The sequence below is a fragment of the Canis lupus genome, chromosome 23, assembly GCF_003254725.2.
Source record: "Canis lupus dingo isolate Sandy chromosome 23, ASM325472v2, whole genome shotgun sequence".
In the NCBI taxonomy this organism is placed as follows: domain Eukaryota; kingdom Metazoa; phylum Chordata; class Mammalia; order Carnivora; family Canidae; genus Canis; species Canis lupus.
The window spans coordinates 36895238-36921500 of NC_064265.1; the positions used below are offsets into that span (position 1 = coordinate 36895238).

Below are 26263 nucleotides of genomic sequence, written 5' to 3' on the forward strand. Positions count from 1 at the left end.
AAACAAGAATTCCCCCACAGGTTTCCATGGAAATTAGCCATCAAATACTAAGTGATGCTGCAGCACCCCACCTTGGATATCAAAATACAATTAAGGGTTCTCTGAGCACTGGAAACTCAGAATCTCCAAATTTCCTGAGCCTCTAGGGGCAAAAGGAGACACATGAACTAAAACACCTCAATGTCACTAGCTTCTGTCCAGCCTTCTCACACAGGAACTCCAGCCCCCTGCAAAGTTACCCTTGACCAGATCGGGTTCTTCCAGGGGCTGTATCACGTGTGCTCCTCTACAACAAGGCAGCTGACTACTGGCAGACACCCCTCCTGCCCCACCCATATCCACCAGGCACCTACCTGCCAGCCATCGTCATTGGGCATCTGCCAGCTAATTCAACACAAGCAGGAGATCCAGGCATTGCACGTCCTTTGGTATGACTGAAAGAGACCATGATGCACAGAAATTATTCATGCTTCCAGAAACCAAGAGTCCAGCTCATCATGCCTGGCTCCTTTTTTCCCTCAAATGACTTTGTTCAAGAATCTCTAAAAGCATCATGCAAATGGGCTTTGGGTAGCTTTGGATTTTTTTTATATTTTTTTAAAGATTTATTTATTTATGATAGACATAGAGAGAGAAAGAGAGAGAGGCAGAGACACAGGAGGAGGGAGAAGCAGGCTCCATGCCGGGAGCCTGACGTGGGACTCGATCTGGGACTCCAGGATCGCGCCCTGGGCCAAAGGCAGGCGCCAAACCGCTGAGCCACCCAGGGATCCCTGGGTAGCTTTGTTGAATTCATGTTCCAGGCATGCTTCATTCCTCACTTGGATTCTGGCTTTATTTTTTTTTAATAATAAATTTATTTTTTATTGGTGTTCAATTTGCCAACATATAGAAGAACACTCAGTGCTCATCCCATCAAGTGCCCCCCTCAGTGCCCGTCACCCATTCACCCCCACCCCCACCCTCCTCCCCTTCCACCACCCCTAGTTGGTTTCCCAGAGTTAGCAGTCTTTATGTTCTGTCTCCCTTTTTGATATTTCCTACCCATTTCTTCTCCCTTCCCTTCTATTCTCTTTCACTATTACTTATATTCCCCAAATAAATGAGAACATATAATGTTTGTCCTTCTCCAATTGACTTATTTCACTCAGCATAATACCCTCCAGTTCCATCCACATTGAAGCAAATGGTGGGTATTTGTCATTTCTAATGGCTGAGGAATATTCCATTGTATACATAAACCACATCTTCTTTATCCATTCATCTGTCGTAGGACACCGAGGCCCCTTCCACAGTTTGGCTATCGTGGACATTGCTGCTAGAAACGTCGGGGTGCAGGTGTCCCGGCGTTTCACTGCATCTGTATCTTTGGGGTAAATCCCCAACAGTGCAATTGCTGGGTAACGTAGGGCAGGTCTATTTTTAACTCGTTGAGGAACCTCCACACAGTTTTCCAGAGTGGCTGCACCAGTTCACATTCCCACCAACAGTGTAAGAGGGTTCCCTTTTCTCCGCATCCTCTCCAACATTTGTTGTTTCCTGCCTTGTTAATTTTCCCCATTCTCACTGGTGTGAGGTGGTATCTCATTGTGGTTTTGATTTGTAGTTCCCTGATGGCAAGTGATGCGGAGCATTTTCTCATGTGCTTGTTGGCCATGTCTATGTCTTCTTTGGTGAAATTTCTGTTCATGTCTTTTGCCCATTTCATGATTGGATTGTTTGTTTCTTTGCTGTTGAGTTTAATAAGTTCTTTATAGATCTTGGAAACTAGCCCTTTATCTGATAACGTCATTTGCAAATATCTTCTCCCATTCTGTAGGTTGTCTTTGAGTTTTGTTGACTGTATCCTTTGCTGTGCAAAAGCTTCTTATCTTGATGAAGTCCCAATAGTTCATTTTTGCTTTTGTTTCTTTTGCCTTCGTGGATGGATCTTGCAAGAAGTTACTGTGGCCGAGTTCAAAAAGGGTGTTGCCTGTGTTCTCCTCTAGGATTTTGATGGAATCTTGTCTCACATTTAGATCTTTCACCCATTTTGAGTTTATCTTTGTGTATGGTGAAAAAGAGTGGTCTAGTTTCATTCTTCTGCATGTGGATGTCCAATTTTCCCAGCACCATTTATTGAAGAGACTGTCTTTCTTGCAGTGGATAGTCTTTCCTCCTTTATCGAATATTAGTTGGCCATAAAGTTCAGGGTCCACTTCTGGGTTCTCTATTCTGTTCCATTGATCTATGTGTCTGTTTTTTGTGCCAGTACCACACTGTCTTGATGACCACAGCTTTGTAGTACAACCTGAAATCTGGCATTGTGATGCCCCCAGATATGGTTTTCTTTTTTAAAATTCCCCTGGCTATTCGGGGTCTTTTCTGATTCCACACAAATCTTAAAATAATTTGTTCTAACTCTCTGAAGAAAGTCCATGGTATTTTGATAGGGATTGCATTAAACGTGTAAATTGCCCTGGGTAACATTGACATTTTCACAATATTAATTCTGCTAATCCATGAGCATGGAATATTTTTCCATCTCTTTGTGTCTTCCTCAATTTCTTTCAGAAGTGTTCTATGGTTTTTAGGGTATAGATCCTTTACCTCTTTGGTTAGGTTTATTCCTAGGTATCTTATGTTTTTGGGTGCAATTGTAAATGGGATTGACTCCTTAATTTCTCTTTCTTCAGTCTCATTGTTAGTGTATAGAAATACCACCGACTTCTGGGCATTGATTTTGTATCCTGCCACGCTACTGAATTGCTGTATGAGTTCTAGCAATCTTGGGATGGAGGCTTTCGGGTTTTCTATGTAGAGTATCATGTCATCGGCGAAGAGGGAGAGTTTGACTTCTTCTTTGCCAATTTGAATGCCTTTAATGTCTTTTTGTTGTCTGATTGCTGAGGCTAGGACTTCCAGTACTATGTTGAATAGCAGTGGTGAGAGTGGACATCCCTGTCTTGTTCCTGATCTTAGGGGAAAGGCTCCCAGTGCTTCCCCATTGAGAATTATATTTGCTGTGGGCTTTTCGTAGATGGTTTTTAAGGTGTTGAGGAATGTTCCCTCTATCCCTACACTCTGAAGAGTTTTAATCAGGAATGGATGCTGTATTTTGTCAAATGCTTTCTCTGCATCTAATGAGAGGATCATATGGTTCTTGGTTTTTCTCTTGCTGATATGATGAATCACATTGAGTGTTTTACGAGTGTTGAACCAGCCTTGTGTTCTGGGAATAAATCCTACTTGGTCATGGCGAATAATTTTCTTAATGTACTGTTGGATCCTATTGGCTAGTATCTTGTTGAGAATTTTTGCATCCATGTTCATCAAGGATATTGGTCTGTAATTCTCCTTTTTGGTGGGGTCTTTGTCTGGTTTTGGAATTAAGGTGATGCTGGCCTCATAGAACGAATTTGGAAGTACTCCATCTCTTTCTATCTTTCCAAACAGCTTTAGTAGAATAGGTATGGTTTCTTCTTTAAACGTTTGATAGAATTCCCCTGGGAAGCCATCTGGCCCTGGAATTTTGTGTCTTGGGAGGTTTTTGATGACTGCTTCAATTTCCTTCCTGGTTATTGGCCTGTTCAGGTTTTCTATTTCTTCCTGTTCCAGTTTTGGTAGTTTGTGGCTTTCCAGAAATGTGTCCATTTCTTCTAGATTGCCTAATTTATTGGCGTATAGCTGTTCATAATATATTTTTAAAATCGTTTGTATTTCCTTGGTGTTTGTAGTGATCTCTCCTTTCTAGATTCTGGCTTTAAAACTCCCCATCTGACTCCCTTGCTCAGAACTCTCCAAGGGTTCCCCATGTCTTGAGGTTAAACTGCCACTCCCTGATGTGTCACATAGAGCCCCTACTATATGCATGGAAGTATCCTTGGTACTAGAGGTTCACAGAAGGTGAGAAGTATTCTCTGGGAGGCAGTGCAGTGTGCTGGTCAGTACCTGGCTCGACCTCCTAACAGCTGGTTGGCTTTCCAGTCTTTTTCTTATTAGGAGGTCCTCTTAAGCTACATGGTCCTGCTTCCCATTGACTCCTGCAGGCCCTGGGACCACTCTTGACCAACTCAGTTGCTCCCCTATCAGCTTCCAAAACAAGGAGCAATCTCCAAAGCCCCAAAAGTCTACCACTAGAGACTTCCAACTTGGGTTGAGACCAAGGTTCACTTTATCCATTCATCATGGTGGCCAATCACATCATGGTGGCGACTCATGGTGGAGGCTAACCAAATGGTATCCTCAATGGATGAATCCCAACTATACACTTCTTGAGTTCACCTAGCATGTGATTCCATGTACATAATACATGGTCAGCCCTCCTCCAGCATCAAGTCTGTCCAGTCAGGGTTTTTATGCTTTTATTGCCCCTTTTCCATATCTTACCCACTAGAGAATGGCAGGAGGGAGGCAACAAGACGGTGGCATTTAGGCATTATGGATGGGATGCTACACAGGACTCTCCTGAGGCTTGTGGGACTTCAGTCGTGTGTTCCTGGTGCTAACTTTCACATCCATTTTTCTAGTCACTCATACCTCTGAACCTCATTTTCTTCATTAGTAAAATAATATAAAAATATAAACCACAACTGCCTATTGTAAGGATAACATAATATTAAGTCATTAGGAGTCGGATTATGGGAGGTCTCATATTCTGAATATGTGCTGACAATAGAAATATGAAAATCAAGCCACATGTTAATTTTAGATTGTGTAATAGCCCCATTAAAATTTTTTAAGTTATTAATTTTAATAATACTTTAATCCTATGTATCCAAAATATTATTTCAACATATAATTAATTAAAAACCTAAAGAGGCTTTTTACTTTCATTTTTCTCTTTTGTACTAGGTCTTTAAAATTCTGTGTGTAAAAATAAATAAAATAAAATAAAATAAAATAAAATAAAATAAAATAAAATTCTGTGTGTATTGTATACTTACCACACATCTCAATTCAGAGTGGACACATTTCAGGTGCTCAATAGCTACATGCAGCCAGTGGGTACCATATCGGACAGCATAGCTCTACAATAAAGTTGGACTTCAATCTATGGACAAGGGAGCTGTGATGGATTTTTGCCAGAAAAGTGAAATACACCAAAAAAAAAAAAAAAATCACTTTAGGGAGCTTTAATATAGCCTTGGGCTAGGGGCATAGCTGTTCTGCCTCAACGGTCCAAGCAATTGACCAAGAGACAGCAGCTCTATTTTCTGTCTCCCTGGCGCCTACACAAGACCTGACAGAGAGTCCTTGGTAATTGGCTGGAATGAAACAATCAATCAACAATCGCCAGGACAGGGCTGCTGCCTGGATCTATAGAGAAGTTAAAGATAAAAGTCAAGATGAGTCTGAAGGTCACAGCCTAGGTTCAAGACAGAAGGATGAGGCGCTGCAGGAAATAGGGTCTGGACAAGGAACTGGGAAGGTGGCAGAAGGACCTTCATCTTCTATCTGGTAGTCTTCAGTGTGACAGAGGCTGCTGAGACTAAGGAACTAGACAGGGGGAATGAGGAGCTGGAGCTTGGAAGATGTAAGTTACTCCAGCAGTGATCACCAGGTGACTGGGAGGCACCAGGCACTAAGTAGACATAGAAAGAAGTGAAATGACAGTGAAGGTTTAAATGCATATGACAAGGGGAGAAGTTCAAGTTCATGTGGACATTCAAGGTCTCAGGTGCTTAGAACAGCAGGGAGGAGGCGGCTGGAGGTAGGAAAGACCATTTGGAGAAGTGGTGAGAGGCAGGCTTGGACAGCCCAGTATTTGCTGAGGCAGGCGGGGCATCCTCCTCCAGCAGAGCCCTGGCCAAACCATTTGCATTTCATTATCCAGACATGTTTCAGGAAGGGGGGCACCTGGGGTGAGACTGTTCAGCAAAAGCAGCTGCTTTCACTTTCAACAGTTTTAGATCAAAGCCCGTGGCATACAAGCTCTCTGTGTGACACTGGTAATGAAGAAGAAAGTCTCCCAGCAGCTCGAAGAAAAAAAATATATATTAAAAATAAAAGGCTTTGATGCTTATCCTGAAGAAACTTGCTTCTCGATATTCACAGTTTTCATGAGCATGTATGTCAAGGATGGGAAATATCAGGGGTAATGAGCTAGTGAGACATGGTCATTGCAGGGTTTGAGCATGCTCAGGAAGCTACCCACAACAGGGACACCATCAGGACTCCTTCACTCTCTGCCTCTTGTCTCTGCATCTCTGGCTTTGTTCTCTCAGGCCAGCTATCTCAGCAGCTCTAAGCCAACATCCTTATAGTCTCACAACTAATGCGGCAAGAAAGTCTTTTCCTGCCAGCCTTAGTTAGCAGAACCTTGGAGGCAGACTCAGGTTGGCCAGGCTTGTGTCACATGCCCATTCCTAGACCATAGAGAACCACTGCTGGCCCAACCAGGTCAAGATGCTTCACCTACTTCCCTCCCGGGTTGTGTTTCCAGACTAAATAAGAGTAGCAGATTGGGCAACCAAAACAGTAGTCTCTACTGTCACTGATTAGAAGGAGACAACAAACTGAAGCCAGAAGGCTACCCTCTGGCTTGGATGTCATCTATTATTATTGATTCAACAAGTATATATTGCATTAGGTACTTCTCAGTAACCAAAGAAGTAGCCTCTATCCTTGTGGGCCACAATCTAGTAAAAGAGGCAGATGATAAACTGGTAAACAAATAAATAACTACAAATTGTAACAAGCACCATGAAGGACACCAACAGGGTGAAGTAAAAAAGAAAATTAGGAAGCTATTCAGATAGGATGTTCAGAGATGGTTCTCAGAGGAGGAGTCACTTAGCCATGACAAAGACTGAAAAGAAGCTAGCCAGGGGGAGTAAGGGGGGAGATGATCCCAGACTTAGTGAGGGAGCTGTGTGTGCAGTGGCCCTGAAACTGGGAAGACTGTGTCCTATGTGGGAGACCAAGAGAAGTTGGTGTGACTAGGGTATAGTAGGTATGCTGAAAGATCCTCATCCAGAGAGAATATCTGCCAAACCCTGGGAAGGAGATCAGATTTTTCAGTAAAGTCCTAAAAGGGCACTGAAGGATCTTTAACCTCAGCATACTATGAAATTATTTGTATTTTAATAGAGTGGAATCAGAGAAATTGAGTAAGGGGCTCATTGCAGTGACCTAGCAAGTTGATGGGACTGAAACTACAAGGGAAATGGACAAACTGGACAAGTGGGAAGTACATTTAGGAGGAGGAAAGAGATGGGCTTGTAGGAGTAGGTGCTTGGTTTGAGGGAGAGGGATGAATCACAGGGTATCCCCAGGACTAAGCTAGTGGCTACATGGAGCAGGGGGGCTCATTTGCTGAGAGGGCAAAGTGGAGTTAAACAATTTGAATATGGTAGAGATGGAGAGGACATTTTGGGTAACTAATTCTGAGTTACCATGAGAAATCATAGTGGTAAGTAAGCATTTGGATATTTAAGTCTGGGGTTCATCAGAAATTTGGGTTAGTGAAGAAATTTAGAAGCTCTCAAAATATAGATGATATTTAAAATTGAGGGCCTCAGTGAGATTACTTAGGAAGTGCCTATGGTGGTAAATGAGAAGACCTAAGACTGACTCATAGGAAATTCAAAACATAGAAGAGGACAGCCAACAGAGAAGATAAGAAGAAGAGAAAGATCATCATACAAACAGGGAGGCAATGAGGAGAAAATGATTCCATAGATACCAAAGGGCAGTGTGTTTCTAGGAAGAAGTAGTTGTGTCACAGCTGCTGGGAGGTCAATTACAATGAGAACAGAAGAGGGACATACAGACAGAGGTCTTGGACAAATGTGCCCAGAGCAGTTCTGATGGAAGATAGATGTGCCATCTGGACAGGGGTGGATTGAAGAGGGAGAGGGAGCATAGAGAATGGAGACAGGCTATGGATATAAAACACCCTCTCATGTCTTATAAGAGAAGTAGAGAAGTGGAATGGTAGCTAGAAAGAGATTGAGAGCCAAAAAATATGTTTAAGGAATTAGAGGTAGCTACAAAGAACTTCTTGTATTCGCTTTAGAAACTGGTTGTCTGTAGAGGCACCAGAGTGGCTCGGTCGGTTGAGCATCCAACTCTTGGTTTCAGCTCAGGTCCTGATTTCAGGGGTCTGGGATCCAGCCCTGAGATGGGCTCTGCATTCAGTGCAGAGTCTACTGGAGATTCTCCCTCTACCTCTCTGCCTTTCCCCTGCTCAAGATCTAAATAAATAAATAAATAAAATCTTTTTGTAAAAAAAAGAAAGAAATTGGCTGTCTGTAGTAAATTCTATTAGAACACAGTATTCTCAGGCTTTAAAAACTGTATTTGACAGGACCAAATGTTTCCCCAAAGTCCCTTCCATATCTGTCTTTCTAAAATTCTGCAAATGTTTCTTTTTCAAAGGTTAGGGAAAAAGAATATCCAGAACTGGTGTTTTAGTCCATTTCGGCTGCCATGACAAACTACCATGCACTGGATGGCTTAAACAATAAACATTCATTTCTCACAGTTGTAGAGGCTGGAAGTTCAAGATCAAGGTACCAGCAGATTTGGTGTTGAGTGTGGGCTGTCTTCCTGGTTCATAGATAATTCCTCATATGGTTAAAGGGGCAAGAGAGATCCCTGGGGCATCTTTTATAAGAGCACTAATCCCATTCATGAGGGCTCCACTTCATGACCTAATCACTTCCCAAAGTGCCCTCCTTCTAAACTATCACTCGGGGATCAGGTTTCAATAGAAATTATGAAGGGCACAAACATTAGTCTATACCAACTGGTATCCATGCAACAACTCTTCCTTATCTTCTCAATTCATTTAGTCACTAATTTACTAATTTATTTCTCTACAAAGTGAGCACAAGGGCGAGTTTTTGCTGTTGTTCACAGATAGGCACATAGCAGGCGCTCAATAAATATCTGATGAATGAATAAAGAAGTGGATGGATTCAATAGGTAGTCGCAGAGTTCCTTCACATGTAGAATTCATTCAACATTCACTCAACAAACATTAAGTGTTGAGTATATATGGTAGGCTATATGCTAAGCACACTGCAGTCAGCTCCTCTTTAAAGTGGGAGAAATAATACTCTGTTCTGCCTTCCTCACAAGATCATTAGGAGACTCATATGAGAAATACAGGCTTAAAAAAAAAAAACCACCAGCATGTTATTACTAGATATGGCTTTTGTCCTAAAGAAGCTTGTAGTGAAATTGAGGAAATAAGAAAGAAACACTACAAAGCCTGCCCTATGCTTTTTAATGCCAGTGTGAATGGTTTGGGGAAATAGGGGACACCCTAACAGTGTGTGCATCAAGCACTGTTTAGGGGACACCGTAAACAGTGTGTGCATCAAGCACTAGAGTGCTTTCCATGCTATCTCTCACCTACTGCTACACCCATACCCTGAAGTTGGCATCATTACCTTCAGGGTGTCAATGCAGAGAAAGATGTCTAAGAGGTTATATAATTTGCAGGAACTACTCAGTAAGAGACAAAATGGGTAAAAAATCTAGGTCTGTTTACTTCCAAAACCCTTACCCTTTCAAAAAGTTTTTCTTTTACATAAAAGTAAATCTTAGAAAGCATTTAAAATCATGTCCCCAAATATTGGGAGTAGGATGGGTGAGGGAGGCAAGAACTATTATTGTTTACTGCAAGCTTACTGAACCCTAAACTCTGTATGTTACCTCATTTATTTCTTATTTGTGATATAGAGTTTACCCCCCATTTTGCATACTAACACAAATGTCATCTGAGTCTCCAATCCACTGATATTTCACTGAAGTTGACTCAAGCAGCTCCCTTCATTCTATGGAAAACCCACTGCTATTTTCAAGGGAGTTCATATTGTTGAAGCAAATTCTAGTTCCAAGCACACTTACCTCACCATATCCTCATCCTGCAACTTATCTCTCCCTTCTACTAGGTACCAATCAGGGTGTAAGATTCAGACCCTTATTTCCCCAAACCATTCACACTGGCATTAAAAAGCATAGGGCAGGCTTTGTAGTGTATTTGAGAAGGCCAAGGAACCACAGAGTAGTTTTACATGCCAACAAAGTAAACAGCTTAAGATTGACTATCAAACCTCCCTGCTCAGACTATCCTTGTCTGGGTGCTTCTGGAGGTTTCTCACTGTCCCCTTTTTTCTGGAGACTCCAGCCTTTTCCCCAAAACACTCCTTACATGTGAATTACCCTGGTGAATTCTTATGGAATGCCTCCCAGCACCTTTTATTCTAAATCCCCACCCCCTTATCCATCCATATGGATCCTGAGGGGCTACAGAGTTTTTACATGACTCTAAATGATTGGTCAAAGTGTGGCCATCAAATCCCTGTTCAGCCAGTGAGACTTTTTCCTGGGATTTTTAGAATTGAGACAAGAGAGCAAATCAGGTCAGACCCTTTCTGGTCACTGAGGCTGTAAGATGTAACCCTCTGGAAGTGCCATGTTTCAGTAGATGAAGAAAGCCACTTTTCAGGCAGAAAAGGAAGCATATTTGCAAAAAGGAGCCAAGAGGAGAAATAAAAAGAAAGAATGTGTGTGTGTGTGTGTGTGTGTGTGTGTGTGTGTGTGTGTGTGTGTGATGGCAAATGTCTGGGACACTGGCTTTGGAGTTCCTGGAGCCCAGCCACATTCTTGTTCTTCGAGTCCATCTCTCTGGCTCTTGCCTTCTAGCAGCTGGAACCGTGGGAGGATTTGAAATGCTGGCCTTCTCTCCTCCACCAGCCTCCACCATATGGAAATGAGACCAGTAGAGAGATTTATCTCCCTCCCCCATATGAATTGTGCCAATCAGGTTAGAAGGCAGAATTTGAGCACTCTGAGTAAAGAACTTAGCAAGCACAGACCACCTCTGCCCACTTCTGAGGCAGGCTAGGGCACACTAATGCTTCCCACCAGGCATCCCTAACCAGGGAGAGTCAAGTGTCAGGTTCTTACCACCACCTCACCCCCGTAACTTCTGTGGTACCCTCGTCTGTCATCCCACGATACACAAAAAGGAGCAGAACCTCAAGGAATTTTAAAAATCTGCCAAAGTCACATCGGGTAAGAAGCAGTAGCAGAAGTTGAAACCAGGCCTGTGTGTGTTTTGCTAATATCATGTTGGAACGGAAATGCAGGCTCAGGAGAGCATGACTGGGGTACTGGGATGGAAAAACCCCATTTATCAGGGATCTATAGAGCTCTGCTGTTTCTATGGCTGTTATTCCCTTTCTCCTTCCTCCTTCCTTGTCTTTCAAGCCTCCTGGGGCTCCAGGACTCCAACTGGCAGGAAGGGGTAAAGGCATTGCCACTCTGACTGCTGACCATTCTTCCAAGGCCTGTCAGAGATCTTGACCACTGACTCCTTCCGGAGAATAAGACAACCTTTGTGCAGTGGTCACTGTACATCACTAAAGGCGGGTCACCAGAGAGAAAATTCTGAGTAAGAAACTAAGGAAACTAGAAACAGGACAGCAGTTTGCTCACCACAGTCCTTGGATGGCGTTCTTCAGCCTTCTCTGGATCCTCTCTCTTCTCATTCTTTGAAGAGTAGACACCAGCAAGTTATGCCACAGTCTACTATCTCTTAAGCAAAATGATTGTTCTTAGTCCTGACACCATAATCCCAGCTTCTATCCTGGTTTCCACAATAGCAATCTGTGTGACCTTTGGAAAATCACTTAAGAAAAAAACAAAAACTCCAGAAGTGTGTGTATTGATGTGTGCTTGCACAAGAGAAAAAAGAAAAAGACCAGAAATGCATGGAAATATTCTGTGGTGGGGAGGGAGATTTCAAGTAATTTCTTATACTTTTCTATGTTTTCTACTGAGTGTATGATGAATGTGTATTACTTTATAATTAGAAAATTCCTTGCTGAGTATCTCTGGGCTTTAGTCTCCAAAAGTATCAAGTGTTGATTGGGGCTGCCTTGCTTCTGTCATAGTGCTATTTTGGGAATGATGAGATAATGCCTAAAACTGCATGATCCACATAATTGGTTACAAACATGAGCATGTTTCTTTCATTTTTCTAATTAGTCACTCGAGCAATTGGAAGCCCTTGTAATGAAGCAATATAGCGTCTGTCTTCTTAGGCCTCTCTCTTGTGGAACTTAAGAATAGGTTCTACTTGGGGCGCCTGGGTGGCAAAGTGGCTGAGCATCTCCCTTCGGCTCAGGATGTGATCCTGGAGTCCTGGGATTGAGTCCCGCATCGGGCTCCCTGCAGGGAGCCTGTTTCTCCTCCGCCTGTGTCTCTCCCTCTCTCTGTGTGTCTCATGAATAAATAAATAAAATCTTAAAAAAAAAAAAAGAACAGATTATACTGGAAACCCAATTAACTTTGTGCCTTACACAAAATGGGTATTTTTCCCCCTATTCCAAGAAATCCAGAGTTAGACAGCTCAGGACTGAACCACTGCTTGAAGATGTCCTCAAGGATCCAGGCTCCTGACTCAGCATCCTTAGTTTGTCATTCATTCTTGTGGTCACAGTAAGGTTGCTATGTCTTCAGGTGGGAAGAAAGGGGAAGAGCAAAAAGCAAAGAGATTTTGTCTTTTCACCTGGATTGGGAAATCTGCTTCCATCCTATAGAACTAGATCAATCATATGACTATCACTGCAAGGGAAGCTGGGAAGTTGCATAAGTTCATCACACTCTTCACAGAGAAAAGCAAAGGAACAGGAAATTGTCAATGTTTTTTTGGTTAACTAAGCCTGTAAGTCTACCACACCACTGGAGTACATTCACCCTGAGGAGTCCAGTTCTACTTCTGAAGGCCAAATAGAGTGAGAACCAGAAAGTCTCACCTGTCCACAAGGAAGCTCCAGTTTTCAACTGTCACAGAGTGTTTCTGCCTTGCAGAGTTGCTATAAACAACTCATCCCACACAATCAGTTGATCCTCTACCCCAGCAGAAGTGATGCTGTTATTGTTCCAGTCTCTTGTACAGGTCATGCAGGCTCTCATGCTTGGTTCTCATGTTGCAGTCATCCAGGTTACATGACACGCACAGCCAGTATTTCTCAGTTTTAACTCTAGCAGAAGAGAGGCTGGGTCATAAAGGGCTTCCTGCCTCAGTCATACACTGCACCAGAAATGGCCCCTCCACCATCCCTTAGACTTCCGTTTTGAGACTGGGTCACCATTCCAGACTCCCCAGAGGATGTCTGTTTTTTTACTGGAAGACCTCAGACTAGATGATCCCAATCCCTTAGAGAAGATCTAATAAAGCTTAACCTCTCAATAGAGACAATCAGAATCTCAATGCTTTCCCCCACAGGAGACTCCTTGAACCTTATGCAAATTTGCACAGCTTTTCTCCCCAAATTAGCTTTGAATGCAGGAATCACTGATAGGGTTGATCTCCATCAGGCCACATCAGGTGTTATTCTATCCTTTTACCAAATCACTGGGAGATTTACGCTTATATAACTGAAAGAGCCCAAACCAGGGCTTTTCCTGAACACAAATCTGCCCCAAATGATTTGTTGTGAACACCTAGACAGAGAAATGCCTATGCTAAAAATATTTCTTATTCTGTTGGATCCATCTGCTACATGCATCCAAAAGTGATTTAAGACAGAAGGAGACCCAAGACTTCTAGGTCTGCAATATGGTGGACTTTTTTGGGCCATCCTCAAAGAAACAGCAGGAATTCTAGGGAACACATCACAAATATTCTTTTACCTTCTCAGCTGAACTCACAGGAAAAAAAGGGAAATCTCCAAGGCCCAGAAATACAAGGTAATTCAAAGCCAGAGAGGCAAACATATTACCTAATATGTAGCCACCTTAGAGCTGCTCCAGATGGGGTCTTAGTTTTTGTTTATTTTTTTATCGAGGAATAATTAGCATATAGTAAAACATGCAATTCTTAAGTGTAGAGATTAATGAATTTTTACATATGTGTACAACCATGTAACCTTCACCCAGATCAGAATATAGAACATATCCACAGAAGTGGCACCTGGGTGGCTCAATTGGTTAAGCATTTGACCCTTGGTTTCAGCTCAGGTCATAATCTCAGGGTCATGAGATCAAGCTCTGTGCTCAGTGAGGAGTCTGCTTGTCCCTGTCTCTCCACCCTTCCCCCTGCTCTCCAAAATATCCAGAGAAGGCTTCCTCAAGTCCCCCTTTAGTCATTATCTCTCCTCAAGTATAACCACTATTCTGACTCCTCACCAAAGAGTAGTTTTGCCTGTTTTAGAATTCTATAGGACTATTCTTTTTTGTCTGGCTTCTTTTATTATATAGTATATCAATGACATTCATCCATGTTATTGCATATATCAGCAGTTTGTTTTAATTACTGTGGAGTATTCCACTGTAAAATAATCCACTATTTACTTATCAGTTGCATGGTTAATGGGCATTTGGGCTGTTTCTAGTTCAAGAGTATTATGAATAATAAAAAAAAAAGAGTATTACGAATAAAGTTGCTATGAACACTTGTATATGTCTCCCAGTGGACATATGTAGGGCTTGGGTTTTAATGCCCAAGGACACTGTGAGATGAGACCACCAGTCGAAACAAAGTAATAAGATGAGACTTAGAAGCCCACATGAAACTAGGATCATCAAAGGACTATACTCTTGGTGACAGTGTAGACTAGGAAAAAATCTACCATAAGTAGAGAAGAAAAGAGGGCACCTATCTGCCTCTGAGATCTGGGTGAGAAAAAAATCTTCCCTGGGAATTTATAATCACAGTCCGATACTTCACATAGCTTTAGAGTTAAAATTTCCATGATCAGTGTAATCCAGAAAAACACAAGCTGATAAATCAGCATGGATTTTGTTACCAGCTGGCAATATCCCTAGGGCCCCTGATAGAAGTGAATGAAAAACTATTACAGAAGGACACAATTTCACCCCACACTGAGGTTGATTCTAATAAATAAATGTCCACTGAAGATAAGCTCAAAATTACATGGCAAATGAGGAACAACCAACCTTAAGTGAAACTCAGCAAACAAACACAACTAATAGAAAAAAATAATGCTTACATTCATAAGAGCTTCCGATAATAAGACAACATAATAATAAAGATTATAAATGTGTTCAGGTTTTTTAAACGATTTTATGTATTTATTTTAGAGAGAGAGAAAGATAGAAAGAGCACGAGCAATGGGGGAGGGACAGACGGAGAGGGAGAAGCAGATTCCCCACTGAGCAGGGAGCCCATTACAGGGCTCCATCCAAGGACCCTGAGATCACAACCTGAGCTGAATGAAGTCAGATACTTAAACAACTGAGCCACCCAAGTGCCCCGAGATTATAAATCTGTTTAAAATAATAACCCAAAATTTAAAAATTGAGATCATAAGAGAAGAATAAGGCATTATCAAAAAAAAAAAAAAGCAGCAAGTTTTTCAGATAAAAAATGGAATTCTTGGACATTAAAAATTCAGTCATTTATACTAAGAATCATTGAACTGTACATTTTAAGTGGGTAAATTGTGTGGCATATAAACTACATCTCAATATAGCTTTTTTAAACATTCAACCATCAAAATAATGTTTAAAAAACTTGAGACAGGATTAGCAAAATAGTACTAGACAAAGCTGAATGGTGAAACAATGAACTGAAATATGAACTTGAGGAAATTCCACAGACTTGGCACAAAGAGATAAAAAGAGTAAAAATAGAGCATTTTAGAGACCTGAGGATAGAATGACAATGTCCACCCACACCTAGTAGGATTTCCAGAAGGAAAACATGAATGAGGGAGGTAATATTTGAAGAAATGATAAGATATAATAGCTAAGAATTTTCCAGACTTGATGAATACATGGATTCTCAGATTTAAGAACCACAGTGAGTATGAAGAAAACAAAATCTAAACAAATCTAAATCTACACACATAGCAAAACTACAGAATTCTCAAGACATAGGGAAAATCTTATAAGCAACTAGAGATAAGAAAACAAATTTCCAATAAAATAATAACAAGTAAACTGGTGTAGACTTCATGATAACAGACTTCCTAAAAATGATAATAATTAAGCTGGTATGTGCTCGCTTCGGCAGCACATATAACAATTAAGCTGGTAAAACATCAACAATACCATCAACAAAAGTCAGAAGGTTATGGGAAAATAGTTTCAAAATTCTGAGAGAATACTGTTGTCAACGTATAACACTGTTTTCAGCTAAACTAGTGTCTCATAGTGAGATTATTTCAAGCAAATAAGGACTGAGTTTACCACTTCAGATTCAACTTGGGAAAAAAACAGGGAAAACTATTAAAGGAAACTAAAGAACTAAAAGGAAACTAAACTATTAAAGGAAACTAAAAAACTATTGAAGGAAACTAAACACAGAAAGAAGATACAAAAAATAATTATACTTATATTTTCTCATGCATTTATAATGTTTTATATTTAAGATTAAGAGTGTGTGTGTGTGTGTGTGTGTAGAGAGAAAGAGAGTGCACAAGAGTGCTCTCTACATGAAATACATGACAGTTATTAATATCATCCATTTGGGAAACCTGTCCCCTTCCAGGCCAGATACCGATAATTAAATACATCATGGTACAGTGGTATGGCTTCAGAGACTATAAGCGGATACGTGAGTGGGATAGAGGAAAAGTCAAATCATTTCACATCGCAGAGGAACAAAAGTGAATCAACATAGAGACAGAGCCAGGCATTGTCTAAGTAGAAGCTGGTAGGATGCAGTATGGGGGAAAGGACAGGCCCTAGGCAACATAATTCATAACTGGAGCATAATTCATAACTCCCTCTTCTCTCATAGAACAAAAGTGACAAAGAAGCCTGCTCTACTGAGCAAGATAGGCAGGAAGACATCTGGATATACCACAAAAGGATGTGGATACAGGAGACACTGTTCATATTGTCAGTGAGGCATCAGAGACTGACTCCAGCCCTTACATAAAAAGCAGCCAGAATTTTTGATAGCCTGACCTGATGCCCTCTCCCAGATTCTAGGGAGGTAAAGCCACATGCCAGTGGTTGAGAGCTTGCTATGGCCTGCTGGGATGAAACAGGACAAGCTAGATCCAATAAGTGAGAACTTATCTCTCCCTCTGAAACAAAAGTCATATCTAACTAAGAGGAAACTATGGAAACCATTTCTTTGGATCCAGAAGCACTTTTAAAATTAAGATGTAAAATGATAAGAAAACTAAATATTCAAGTTTCTGAACTAAGCAAAGAGGTTTTAGCTAGTTGAACGATTAACAGAAGGTGCCAGATTCCCTTTCATGTGTTATTTTCTTGTTACAGAGCTCATTTTTACTCATCTAAATGATATCCCATTATTTGTATAGATGTATAAGTGTGAAAGTTGTTTAAGAAAATTGTGTAAGATCATAAAACTTGATAAGAGTAGGAGATACTTGTAGTTCGTTAATAGTATTTATGACATCATAAATCGAGATGTTAACTCAAAATGAGCATTTTAAAATTATTTTCCTGCCTCATACAATCCCAGTGGTCTTCCTTTTTGTAATGGGCAATTAAATTTTATTTCCATTCTGAAGAAGTTTATAATAAATTTTAACAAAATTAAAAGTGGTTTCCACTATTTTCTAGATCTAAATACAATACAGAGCTTTTTGAAATATTTCCTTCTTGTTCCTGTTACAGCACCTGACTCAGGCTGGAATTGAATTCTGTAATACAACTCTAGACCATGGCATCCTCAAGCATGAGATCTCTTCTTGCATCTCTACTCTGTCTCGTGTCTGTGTAATCAGGCGGAGGTCATGGGTGGAGAACATCCCTGGTGAGATGGTGGGAGAGGTAGACAGATCGCCAGAGTGAGAAGCTTCTGACGGTTGCCACCACACCACTCCACAGAGCCTCTCTCCATCATTACCGACTGGCTTCATCTGTACCAGGAAATAGTTTTTCATTCTGCAAATGGTAGTGATATTAATTCATATATTAAATTATTTACTAAGGGATCCCTGGGTGGCTCAGTGGTTTAGTGCCTGCCTTTGGCTCAGGGTGTGATCCTGGAGTCCCGGGATCGAGTCCTGCATAGGGCTCCTGGCATGGAGCCTGCTTCTCCCTCTGCCTGTGTCTCTGCACCTCTCTCATTCTCTCTCTCTCTCTCTCTCTCTCTGTCTATCATGAATATATAAATTAAAAAATCTTTAAAGAAATAATAAAATAAGTTATTTACTAAGAGAAAATTGTGATAGAGTTAGGGAAGGAAGAACTGAGTGCTTAACTTTTACAGACTCAATTGAGGCACATTGCTGCTCAACATCTGTATCCTCCCCAAATTCAAATGTTAAATCCTAACCCTCTATGTGATGGTATCAGGAGGTGGGCAGTTGGGAGGTGATTAGGTTGTGAGGGAGCAGCAGTTATGAATGGGATTAGCACCCTTATAAAACAGACCTCAGAGACCTCTCTTGCTCTTTCTGCTATGTGAGGACACAGCAAGAAATGGCTACCTGTGAGTCAACTGGAGAGCCCTCACCAGACAATGAACCTCCTGACACTTGGATCTTGAATTTCCAGCCTCCAGAACTATGAGAAATATATTTCTGTTGTTTATAAGTCACCCAGTCTATGGTAGTTTGTTATAGCAGTCTGACAGACTAAGACACACATACATTATCTTTCTTCAGTCCCCACAAGCCAGGGAGATAGACAATATTAATATTCCCATTGGACAGATGAGAACCCCAAAGCCTAGAAATTTTTAACAACTCCCTGTAGGCCCCACAGCCAGGGATTTGAAACTAGGCAGTGTGAATCCAGTTGCAGGCTCTTGGCCAGCATGCTAGGACCCTGAGAAATGGCCTAGGAAGAAGCAAATGCAAACTGATCCCATCCAGGCTGGGTGTACAAGGTTGAAAAGGTATAAAGTGAGCGCATTAGGCTGCTCTGGAGGGCTTTCACAATCACCTGTGCCTCTGCTCTGTATCTGCTTCTACAACTGTGACCTCCACCTCAGAAACACTTTTCTACATTTTCACTCATAAGTCACAGGAATTTATAACCTTGGAAATCACTGATTATTTGCCTAGCCTGAGTTTCCTGAGAAGGGGCTGTTCCTCACCCCACCTAGGTACATTGCAGAGCCTACTCCCTGCCCCATAGAACAGAAAGAAATGAGGGAAGGTGGGATTCTTTCCTCTTTCTTGGTATCACTGTTTAGGTCCAAAGCCCAATGGTGGGGGAAGCAATAAACTGCCCTACATTCGCAGTTCAGAAAGTCCCCATATTTCTGTCCCAATATTCACATCCTCCTCCCATTCCCTCCCACTACAGTCAGTGGAAAAAGAGGAATGAGAGACGTAGATTCTTCAGCCTTTGGAGGCACACAGTGACCACAGGGAAAGATCTATTCCCACCCCAACCCTTGAGTCCCTCTCCTCTGCTGAGACCCCTTTAAGAGTGAACAGCCAAGCTGGAGACCTTTACTGGAAGGGTCTGTGAGGGGGGGCTGTCCGGGCAGGGTTTCAGGGTTGGTGGAGGGAGACATCGGGTGGAACTAGTTCTGCTAGTTCCACAACATCAGAGACAGCTGTGAGGTAAGAAGGTCCCACAGGGCCCCCAAAGAACTCAATGAAATATCCCCAAAGACACCCTGCATTTGGGTGCTCTCCACACACACGGCTCTAACAGCCAGCTGCACTGACTGAATAAGCAGCACTGATCAACAGTCTTTCCACCAAATAAGGAGACAGGTGCTTTCTCATTCCTCAACAGAGAAGCCAGAACTTAGAAAAGAAAAGAAGATAAGGTGACTGATGACACAGCCACTCTCCCATCTCCTCCAAAATATATAATATATAAATATATTTTTTGAAATAAAACTATTTATTAATATTTGTATTAATAATGTTATTAATATATTATTTATATTTTATATATTTATATTTTATGAAAATATTTTATATTTATATAAAATAATAAGCATATAAATAAATTTATTTTTCTATTTATAAAAGTATTTGTATTTTATTATTAAGAATGTTGATATATTATTTTTATATTTTTATAAATATATATTTATATTTTTATATTTATACAAAATAATAAATTAGAAAATAAGAATTTTTATATTTTTATATTTATATAAAATAATAACAAATATATAATAATAAATTTATTTTTATAAATATAAAATATTTTATTTTTATTAAAACATATTTATATTTTTATATTTTATATAATGTAAAATATATATAAATATGTATATAAATATATATATATTTAGAGACAGTTTTGGCAGAGATAGTTTTGAATCAGATATGAGATTGCATTTCTTTAAGTGAATAGGATTCAGCCTTTAATACTGGAATGAAACACCTCTAATAACCAGAAGTAGCTGAAAACTTGTATCATCTGGTCCAGATGATGATGAGGGGACAGCTGTTGTCATCTGGAAGAAAGCGGAGCTCGGCATAGCACAGCTGGAGGGCCCTTATTAGAAAAAGTCATCTTTACCCCCCAATAGTTGAGATGCCTCAACAACTGGTGACATGTACCTCCCACCCGTTGGAATAAAAAACGTCAGATAATCACAAGTGTTAACAAGGATAGGGAGAAATCAGAACCCTCATTCACTGCTGGCAGGAATGTAAAATGGCATAGCTACCTTAGAAAAACAGTGCAGCCTGGGTGGTATGCTATACTCTGGCAAATTGAACTCCAATTTTTAAAAAAAAGAAAGAAAAGAAAACAGTGCAGCAGTTTGTCAAAAAGTTAAACATGGAGTCATCATTTGACCAGAAATTGCAATCCTAGGTGTCTCGCACCCAAGAGAATGAACACGGGTCCATACAAAACTTGAATGCAAACGTTCACAGCAGCATTATATTTAGCAAAGTAGCTAAAAAGAAAAAAGTCAGAACAACCCAATGTCCATTAACTGGCAACTGTGATAGATCCAAACGATGGAATATTACTCAGCCACAAAAAGGGATGAAATACTGATGCTATGAATGGGTAAACACTGAAAACATTACTGCTGAGTAAAAGAAGCCGGTCCTAAAAGACCACATACAATTGCGTTTACAGTATCCCCCTCCCCCATTACCCAAGGGTTAGGTTCCAGGACCCCCAGCAGATACCTGCACACACAGGTACCTGCTCTGCACATGCGCACATGCGCACTATGTCTTTTCTGTGCACACAGACCCATGATAAGGTTTGACTCACAAACTGGACCCAGCAAGAGGTTGCTAACAAGAACTAAAAATAAAAATATTACAACTATGACAAAACATTCTAATAAAAGTAACGTGGCCTCTCAAAATACTGTATAATACATACTGTATTATACAAAATACATACTGTATAATATAATATAATTATATACATACTGTATAATATAATATAATAATAATATAATATAATTATATACATACTGTATAATATAATACATACTGTATTATACAAAATACTGTATAATACATACTCAAAATACTGTATAATACAGTAGCATAGTGGTCCCTAGGGCTGGAAGGGATGGAGGATGACAGCTAGAGGGTGCAGGGCTTCTTGGGGTGGGGGGCGGGGGAAGAAAATGTTCTGAAATTAATCATGATGGTTGCATAATTCTGTGAATATATTAAAAGCCACTGACTTGTAGACTTTAAATGGGTGAATCATATGGTATGTAAATTATATCTCAATAAAATTGTTATCAAAAGCAAACAAAGGGGGAAGTCTGGGTGGCACAGCAGTTGAGCATCTGCCTTTGGCTCAGGGCATGATCCCCAGGTCCCCAGATCGAGTCCCACCTGGGGCTCCCTGCAAGGAGCCTGCTTCTCCCTCTGCCTGTGTCTCTGCCTCTGTGTGTGTGTGTGTGTGTGTGTGTGTGTGTGTGTCTCATGAATAAATAAATAAAATCTTAAAAATTAAAAAAAAAAAAAAAAAACAAGGGGCTCCTGGGTGGCTCAATCAGTTAAGTGTCCGTCAGACTCTTGGTTTCAGCTCAGGTCATGATGTCAGGGTCCTGAGATCAAGCCCAGTGTCAGGCTCCTCGCTCAGCAGGGAGTCTCCTTGTCCCTCTCCCTCTGCTCCTCCTCCTCTCTCTCTTTCTCTCTCGGTCTCTCTCTCTCACATGAATCTTTTTAAAAATCTTTTAAAAACAAGCAAACTATGATGACGTAATGGAAGACAACCAGACAAAAATAGAGAAGTGGGTTTGGTGGATGGAGGGATGTGGCCTAGAGCACTGGGAGAGCCCTGGGAGTCCACTCCAGTAGGCCTGGCCTGGGCCCTGGGAGCTAGCCCCAGGTGGACCCCCTGAAGAGTATCCTGACCACTATGGAAAGCACAGCCCTAAGGTCCGCCCTCAGGGCAGGGAGACCCAACTCAGGGACTAAGAGGCAAAAGAGTATGAGAGAAGACAACCAATCTTTAGACAGCTGGGTGTCCTTGCACCTTAGTGCCTCCCTCTGAGCCTCAGCTCTTTTATCTGTGTCCTGGTACTCAGCGTGCTAGCAGGAGCGGCAGGAGTGGGCATGATCAATCTGCGGAGTCTCAGGTTATGCCCCAGAATTTCTGAACCAGAACCTGCATTTTATTATACCGTGGAAATAACAATACCTCCTTCCAGAGGATTTTGTGGGGGTCCTTATTAACAATAACTACTGCCATTGACTTGATATCCTTTATGTGCTGGATACTGGGATAATATGGAGAGGTGCCAAATTCAGTGCCTGAACATAGTAGGTGTTCAATGTGCCACAGCTATTCTTTGAAACAGCCTGATTTGGGAAGAGGAAGAGCCTGAGTGCTAGAACCCAGCACACCTGGTCCACATACTGGCCCCCTCTCTGACACTGAGACCTCGGGCAAGTGATGTAACTGCTAACCTCTAAACTGGACTTACCTCACAGGGTGGTTTTGAAGATTAAGAGAGAAAAAGTGTCCAGTGGCTGCCCTGCACCTAACAGCACATCATAGGACCCCAGGAGATGTTTGGTCACTCCCTCCTCCCTACAAGCGGATCCCACAGGACCACACGGTGGCAGGGAGACCCAACCATTTTTAATCCACTCCCCCCCCCCCCCCAGTTGCACATCCAGCCCTGTTTCTCCATTATTCTCATGTATCCACTGAGGAAATTCTCCCTGAACATCTACCATGTGCCCGCCACTGTGCTGGGAGCACAGACATTGCCGCTGTGGTCCCTAAGTCCGGAAGCCTGATCTGGCCTCTGATTGCGGAGGAATGAATGGGCCTGTTTTGCCCACCTGCTTGGAGAGCTGTAAAAACCAAACCCATTGTCTCTTAGCAGCCATCTGAAATAATTAGTCTCAATTCCCAACCCTAATGTGCTTCCACACTGTGAAAAAGCACTTTTTCAAGGGGGGCAGGAAACATAAATTAGTATAATAATGCAATTAAAATGCATTTTCTTTCCATTTATTTAAATTACTCCTCCTTACATCTTGAGAAAATGCATCCTTCCTTGGAGGTATTTAAGGAGATCCAAAGAGGCTGTTGCCATGAAGCAAGAAATGCCCCCCACAGGGAACAGAAATACCCTACCCTGCAGGCCAAGAAGAACTACCCTCCATGGTGATGACTGCTCGTGTCTACAAGACACTCAGCACTCTGGAGTTCCATAAAGGCCCTTGCATTGAATTGTCCTGACAGGTCACTGGCTCTCTGTAAGCACGCATATGTTCGTTCATTCATTAATAACAATTTTTTTCTACACCTCTTCTACAGCCGGCGGTAGGAATAACCTGAGAAGGATGGGATATATTTCCTACTCTCATGGTGGACTGTAGGAGAAAGGCAGCCAAGCAAAAAAGGACCTAGGGCCACCAGTGCTGTGGCAGCCAGATGCACGAAGAAAGGACCCCACCCAGCCCGGACATGGGGGAAGGGGAGCAGAGTGGGCCCCAAGGATGAGAAGGAATTAACCAGTGGGGCAGGGGAGAGAGGGTCCTCCAGGCAGAGTGACCAGCAGGGACAAAGGCATGGAATGTGGAAGAGCATTATGGGTAGAACAAGGAGCATCAAGTCATTTGAGAAGATTTGGAGGCAGGGAGTAGAGGAGAAGCAAAGGAAGCAGGGACTCAAACACTCAACAGTCCAGGAGAGTCTGGACAAGGCTAATGGTGGGAACTTTGTCCTGACAGCCTTAGGAAATGAGGATGAACCCCAGGTAGCAGAGGTGGAGAGGCCATTAGCCCTGAAATCACAAAAGGAAGCCAGACTCCCACCCTGCTAAGGACACAGCAGCAAATACCATTCCCACCTCTGGACAGCATGAGCTACAATCCAGAGTTACTGGTTTTGTGTCGCTACCTGCTGGCAAGATTTCTTCGATGCAGATGATTCAACAAAATGTTCAGAGAAAATCTTTTCTAAAAGGTTACAGTTACAGGGAACTTTCTTGAAATGACAAAAGACCAAATTAGAGTAACACATTATAGAAAGAATGTTATTAGTTTCATTAAAAAAAAAAAAAAGAGGAGAGCATCATCTGAGAGTCAGGGGTTCAAATTCCATCTCTGCCATTTTTTATGTGGAAAAATCACTTCACTTCTTTGGGTTTTGTTTTCACATCCATAAAGTGGAGATAATACCTAACTCCCAGTTGCTGAGGGAAATAAAAGATATCAGTTGTGTAAAGAGAAATACTCCAACGAGAGTTGGAGTTGCAGTGGCAGGAAACCAGCACATGACCTATTGCCACCTCCACCACTTCTGCTATCTCTGCCACTGCCTATACTGGAAGGATTTGCTTTCTCTTTAAGATCCAAGACATGAAGGAATGCAAAGAGCTCCACAACTGCACCTCAGACAGGACCACCCCCTTCCCTCTTTTTCTTTCCTACAGAGAATTAGCTGCCCCCTTTCTGCCCCCAAGATCTCTACCTTCAGCCTAGCTGCCTCATGGGCAAGGGTTTCCCCATTGACCCCCTTCCCACACTTCCAGTGAAATGTACTGAAATCTGACTCACTGATAACCGCAAGGAAGAAGGAAGCAGCAGAAAGGACAGACAGAGGAATGACCAAGCTGAGGAAATCAGCAGCAGGCTCTCTGCCTCTCACTGAACCCCAATTTCCTCCTTTGGGAAAAGGGAACAACATGTGGCCATGGGACAACTCATGTAACAGTCCTAGCACACCAAAGAGCTTCAGATATGGAAGTTATCATTAGAATTGTGGAATTGGGGGATCCCTGGGTGGCTCAGCAGTTTAGCGCCTGCCTTTGGCCCAGGGCACGATCCTGGAGACCCAGGATCGAGTCCCACATCAGGCTCCCCGTGCATGGAGCCTGCTTCTCCCTCCTCCTGTGTTTCTGCCTCTCTCTCTCTCTCTCTGTCTATAATAAATAAATAAATCTTTAAAAAAAAAGAATTGTGGAATTGTGGTAGATAATCTTATTGTAGAAGGGCTTCATGCATCAGATTGAAGGGAGGTGGAGAGATACATGACCATTTTAGCTTTTCCGAGCTGAACTTGACTTTAATATTTTAAGTCATCTTGCAAATTTGGGAATGGAACACAAGTTAGGTCAAGTTTTATATTGACAGGAAAAATGCACAATGTTTAGGACTTTGCCAGGAAGACTCATATAGAAATCTATTGCCCTGGGGCCTCTGGAGAAACAGGGCACTGGAGTTTCAGGGTGGGAGGGCAGAAAGGAATTGTGCAGTAAGAGATGATTCTATCAATCAGCACCACTTCACCCAGACACCCAAACCAGAACTTTAATAGCAATACGACTACCACTTATGTTTCCTATGCTAAGCCTTTCTGTGTAATCAAGTTATCCTAACTTAATGTTCTCAATCACCTTGTGAGCCAAATACTATTCCTCTGATTTTACAAATGAGAAAGTAGGTTTGGAGATGTGGCTAGTCAGTACAGCTGGTGAGCTAAGGGGTCAGGATTTCAACCCTGCCCAGCTCCAGAGCCTTTGTATTATCTGCCTTCTTCACCTTGCCACCAGGTTATGCCCATGCTTTCTTCAAAATGTCCCAAAGGCTTGCCCTTCCACTCCATTTTCAGAAGTTCAGGAACTTATCTTAACCCAATTGTATTCAGCCTCCTAATTTATGGTCATGCCCCATACTCTACTATATTCCTTTCTATCACCGCAGACTTTAGACCACCTCTATCCAACAGAACTTCCAGCCATGATGAAAATGTTCTAGAGGAGCATTGTCTAATGTGCCAGGCACTAGCCACATGTAGCTACTGAGCATTTAAAATGTGACTACTCAGATTGAGTCTTATGAATTTTTTTTACTTTAACTGATTTAGTTTAAATAAGCACATGTGGCCAGTGCCTACCATATTGGATAGTGTGTTGCTAGGCAGTCCAAATTCCCTCCAGGTAAATGGGACA

General features: G+C 41.7%; 1 long non-coding RNA gene across 1 annotated transcript in view; it reads right to left on the reverse strand.

Moving 5' to 3' along the window:
- LOC112661170 (uncharacterized) overlaps window positions 1–26263 on the reverse strand; it is a 143042-nt gene that overhangs the window by 66846 nt on the left and 49933 nt on the right. Inside the window, exon 2 of the long non-coding RNA XR_003137477.3 lies at window positions 354–434. This is a non-coding gene — a long non-coding RNA (uncharacterized LOC112661170). The remainder of the gene's footprint in view (window positions 1–353; window positions 435–26263) is intronic.